The following is a 6,150-nucleotide window of genomic DNA, read 5'->3' as shown; positions in this document are numbered from 1 at the left end:
GTTTTTTTTTTTTTTTTTTCACCAGGAAAAGTGCTTAAAATGAAAGCAATAGATATACGTGTTAATATGCTATGAAAATTAGAATTTGAAATGCATATTATAGGCATAAAAGCTTCTAATTTTCTATTTTTTATGTCACATGGAATGATTATGTATTTTTCTGTGCAGAAAACTAGTCATTCTTCCTGTCACCACCCCACACCACGTGGCTTTTTTTTTTCTTTTGTTTATAATTATACTTCTGGTCTTGCTAATGACATTCAAACACTAATGTCACTCAAAGTGACACTGAATGCTATGGGATGTCCAAATAAAAAATATTTTAATTTTCTTCTTTATGGTCACAGTAACTTTCTGAGTCAGAAATTTGACACACTATTGTTCCCACATGTGAGATCTTGAGATACAGATACTTTTTAGTTATTTGCCCAAGGTCAGTGACAAGTGCAGACCCCTAATTTTCATTCTTGAATGTCTCATTTTCAGTAATGCTGAGTTCAATATATGAAAACAAAACAAGGAAAATATATTTCTGTAGTCCACTGTTACCCTTGGTAGAATGGAATATCCTTAGATACCGTGAGCCCGTGACATATTGAAATGGAAACTTTCCTGTGGCCTTTTAAAAGTGATGACAGAAAGGTTTTCCAGGGTCAAGAATGGATTTGGTAAGAAGAGATTGCAGAACCCATCTCCCTTGCATATTCTGGACACATTCTTTACACCTTGCATACTCCATAAGGGCATGTGTGGGTGTCCTTCAGTACTTATGCTCCATTCAAGTGTTAAACAAAAATTGGTTGTATCATATATTCGTGTTGCAACCTGCTTCTATTGCAAGGAGAGAGAAATTGTGAATTAGATTTTTATTTTGTCCCAATTTAAAGTAGATCAGAAGGTATTAAAGTACTCAAACCTTCACTTCATTTTTAAACTCATTGTTAATATTCAAAGTAGCTAAAATTCCCAGTTAAAAAAAATATTTCACACAGATGCAATTTCCAACAATTAGATAAAGAACACTTTGCCATTTTAACAGAATGTCTTATACAAATCCATGGAAGTTGTGGAATTATAGAAGAAAAATAATATGAGAATATTTCTGTAAACTTCCTAGGAATTTATCTTTCCAGGAGAGTACCATTCCTATATTTTCACATACCTCAGTTATAATTTGAAATTTCTTAATCATATTGTTATAGAATAGCTATGCTGTATTTAGTGCTTTTTCTATGCCAGGCACTGTGCTGGCACCTTCCATGGTTTAACTTATAGAATGCTTATAAAACTTTATATGGTAACCAAATTATTATCATGTATTGCAGAGGAAGAAATTGAGATGACATGTTAAAAAACCTGTCAAGATTATACAGTTTATAAGTGATAATGTTAGAAAGAAGACCCAGGTTAGTCTGACCCAAATTTCAAGGTCTTAATGATTTTGCTCCTACAATGCAACTCATAAGATATTACATAAGTACTTAATTTTATTCTTTCTGAGTGTCCTTTTGGCTTGACATTCTTCTCACATTGTATAAATCAGCCCTGAATTAGAAATTTAAGGACAGTTATAATACATGTAGGAGAAAAAAAGAAAAAAAAAAACATTGATTAATTATCTATCTAATACACATTCACCTCTTCTTACTTACTAATATAACCTGATTGCATTAAGGATGGCAATGTGCCTAGCTAAAAATAATACGTTTCCCAGTTTCCCTTATGATTATCTACACTTAAGTGAAACAATTCTGAATCATGAGATGTAAACAGAAGCAGTTGGATGAGATTCTGGGGTGGCTTTTTAAAAGGTAATGTCTCATCTTACACACATCTTTTAAACCTTTATTCTTTTTCATCTAGCTTGAAACAAAGATATGATGCCCAGATATCTGGCAGCCTTCTTGAGATAATGAGAATGAAGGTCAGACCATGAACAGGCAGAGCTTAAAGAGTCTGATACTTTTAGGGTTTTTTGTTGTTGCTGTTTATGAGAAATAACCCCTATTTTAACCACTGTTGCTGAGTATCTCTTGAATGTCAACTAAATGAAATTCCTACCTGATGTATTGTAAAAAATTAATGACATAGAAAAATTGTTTTGTTCTAGGAAAATCTGATTCATCTTGTTTATATTAATGCTTAGACTATTAGAAGGAAATTGAATCTGTGGCAAAAATTATTACTTATTTGTTGAAGAAAAATGTATTTCCCTATGGCTAAAGAATCATTTGATTTCAAAATTAAAATAATGAAAAATTTGGCTTTAAAAAGAGACTATATTGAATAGTAAACTATTCCATTCTCATCAATATTTCAATTATATAGTCATTTGAATTGATTCATATATATATATATATATATATATATATATACTAATTTTACATTTCATGGCTCTAAGATAAAGGGTACATTTTCAGATAAAATCTTAAGCCACTCCTAAATCACATCCAAGCAATCAAACAAAAACATGATAAAAATTAATATTATTTATGTAAATGTTGAAGGAAGTGAGAAGGACAAAAAAAAAAAAGGAAAACACCAGTTCACTGTACAAAAAGTCGAATTTATTTATTTTGATGGAAAAGACCAGCACCATGAAATGCTCAATTTCAGTTCAATTAGCATATTTTATAATATTTGCAGAAATAAAAAAAAGACTGAACTCTTTCAACTCTTACTATTTTGCCAAATTATATTCTATTTCTTGCATAAAATACTCAAGGTTAACTTTGAATTGAAACTAATTCTGAAAAAGAGATAGGCAATTGTACATTTTTTCTTTTTTCATGATTTTTATGAAAATCATAAAAAAGTCATAGCTTTAAAAACAATAGGAAATGACTTTCACAAATAGAAAAAATGCCAATTGAAATATTTATTCTAAAGGGCAAAATTTCTAAATTTATTTTCTTATGCAGTGATGATTCTGTAAAGTATATGTTGGCAAAGCTAAAGAGATATGGGGAGGGAGAAAAAAATTTTTTTTTTTTTTTTGAAAACAAGTTTTAGAGTTTGCTTATATTTTGAGTATCTTTCTTCTTTGGTTTTCTATTATGAAATATTTCAGTCATATATAAAAGTACAGAGAGCAACATAACAAATATACATATATCTCACCAGAGATTTAAGTAATTGTAACTATTTTTCATATTGGTTCAGATCGTTTTTTGTAAAATAAAAACTAAAACTAGAATTGAGAAGTAAATATCAACTGTTTTCATACAGTACATATATGGATAGTAGAGTTTTTCCTCCTACTCAGGGATTCTCAGTTCTGGTTTTCCCTGTGGTCTGACTGTCTTTTCTTCTTATTACTATCAAGTATTTAAGTGCTTATCAACACTGCAGTTTCCAAAGGTAGCCCCCTATGGGTACCCAATTACTTTCTTCCTCTGCAGTCAGCTCCTAGGAGATGAAAATTGATTGACAGGTGACACTGGGGTGTAATCCTCCAGGCCCAGTTGTGTGCCTCCCTATTGAATCTCAGTGTTGAGACTTTTCCAAGACTCTCTTCCAAGCACACCCTGGGGAACCCTAATTGAACTCCAGGGGACTGAGCTTAATTCTTTTTCAACTCTTGATAGCTTCCAGTTTGGAGAAAATATCCATAGGCCCAGAAACAGCTTGAACTTGTAGAAAAAAAGGACAGGAGTTAATCCAGGAGATCTAAGCTCTCACAGCATCAGAATATCTGTCCTTCTAGGTACATGAATTGAGCTTGCTGCTTTTGAGAGTGGAGAGTGAGACTCTCTGCATGAAGTGTTTTGACTTTCCTTATTCTCTGCTTCTCTGTAAAATTCTGCATTCTCTTGTAGTCTTCCCTAAGAAGCCTTTCCTAGGTCCCCACGTTATCCTCTGAGTTCCATTCTGTTTTGTTGGGCTCTCCCTTTGGCACTTACATTAGTCTTTTATAGTAGGTGTTTGGATATTTATTGTGAATACTTGATGAGAAGGAAAGTCTATTTTTTTTTCTCTTGGATCTCATTTATTTTATTTTATTGTATTGTATTGTATTGTATTGTATTGTATTGTATTGTATTGTATTGTATTTAAGGATTGAGCAGTAACTATTTATTATATGAATGAAAGTATTTTGGCCCAAGTCAAAAAACTCCTCTCTGTCTAGCTCCTTCTATAGGAAATGTGAAAAATAAACTATGCCTTATGGAAAAATTTTACTGGGATAGTTAAGCACAGATGTGTTTTGGAAAGCATATAGTTTGGTACTCTATACAAATATCAATTGTTAATAAAAAAAATAATGTGTTTGTGGATCACACATATTATATTCTCTAACCCTTGTGTGGGCTTTTGTAAAATGAACAGCATGAAGGCAGAAAAGGGACACTAAAGATTAGCTACCTGTTTTGATAACCTTTACATTATAAAACAGGACTTGCCATTTACTGGGATTTGCAGAAATTCCTCCCGGATCTAATTCTTCTGTCTCTAGATGTCTAGAAATCTTGGATATACCAGGCTTGTGGGAGCACAGCACAAATATTTCCCAGTCCAGCTACATTTTAGCTTCTGGAAATGGCTCTGAGAGTGAAATTAGCATGCAGCCAATGTGCCGGATGCCCAGGGGTTCCAGGCTCATGCTGCTACATCTTTATCTACTCATTAGGATTATGGCCTGAAATTTGGGTTTCTCGAGTTTATGCCTATTACTTTTGAAGTATTATAGATAAACAGTTTATTCACATTATGCTTCATTTTCTCTTTCTATGAAATGGACTAATTAACACTAAACTAAAAAATATGCTTGGTAAATATGTCAACCGACATCCAATTATATGTAATGTGTTCACACTGGGCAGGAAGTGGGAAATGATATTTTCATTATGTATGCCTATAAGACTTTCTAAAGATTTTTGTTATCATGAGGGCAACATCTAAACCAGTATATACAGATGTTTGATACACAGTATACTTGCTTTATTGTATTGCTTTGCTTTATTGTACATGAATAAGATCTCTTTCAGGAAACACACACACACACACACACACACACACACACACATATGTATATATACCGTTAGCATTAAAACCAGCTTGTTGGACAAACTCCTTCTGATGTGATCTCCCATTTCCCATTTAAAAACCAGTTTAGTGGGAGCCTCTTCCTTTGCCCTCAGAGAACTTGAGCAGGTCTCAGGGACTCACTACTCATCTGCTTACTCATAATAAACTACTAGGTTACAGGAACATTCCTAGTTCAGAGGTCAAGATGCCCAGCCCTGTACAATAATCACTCTAAACCAATTTGCCCTCATTTACCCTCCACCCATCAGTTCTGTGTGCACTTAATGGATCCTCCAGCATTGGGGTCATTTGTTTCAGTAGATGATCCTGTGCTTTCTCTTTTTCATTAATCAAACAAGGATCGTTTGACCGGGCATGTATTGAGAACCTGAGAGAACAGGCTTAGAAACATCAGCAAGACTAGCAACTACCTTCAGATCATTTAAAGATGATTACAAGGCTTAGGCTTAGGCCACTGTGGGTACCCAGGATAAGTCTCCATGGAGGGAGGATTTAAAGGCCTAAGCAAAATAAATTTCAGTACAGAATGAAAAAGACAGTTTGAGACACTGCTGGGGTAGAGAAATACTGAGAAATAGCAGGTAATTGAAAGCAGGGGAAATGAAGTTTGCATGGAGAGTTTACTGTTATAAATGTGAGCAACTTGCAAAATTGGAAATAGTCCCATGGCAAAGCTCATGTTTAATTTAATCTGGGGTTGCAAACATAAGGACCAAGGTAGAGAATAAAAACACGAAATTAAAAAAAAACATACATATACATCTGATATATGTACATATTCTACTATATATATATGTCTTAATGCCTCTACCATATATATATGTATATATATATATATATACATATATATATATATATATATATATAAATGTGTGTGTGTGTGTACATATGTGTGCATGGAAACTAGAAAAGGGAAAAATAATGAGACTAGACGGCAAGTATATTCCAAATTCTGTAACTGTGCAGTTGTGTTTCAGATTCCAAACTCATAGAAGGAAGGTGGTTTGAATAGATGGTAGATTTCTTTATCCTGGAGAGCCTATTAGCATATTAGCCAAAACTGACTCTAAGATAAATATGAGTTTAAATATGCTGAACTAT

Source organism: Mesoplodon densirostris, chromosome 12 (genome assembly GCF_025265405.1).
Source record: "Mesoplodon densirostris isolate mMesDen1 chromosome 12, mMesDen1 primary haplotype, whole genome shotgun sequence".
Classification (NCBI taxonomy): Eukaryota; Metazoa; Chordata; class Mammalia; order Artiodactyla; family Ziphiidae; genus Mesoplodon; species Mesoplodon densirostris.
The sequence above is the reverse complement of the archived record's forward strand: the minus strand, read 5'-3'. Positions refer to the sequence as shown.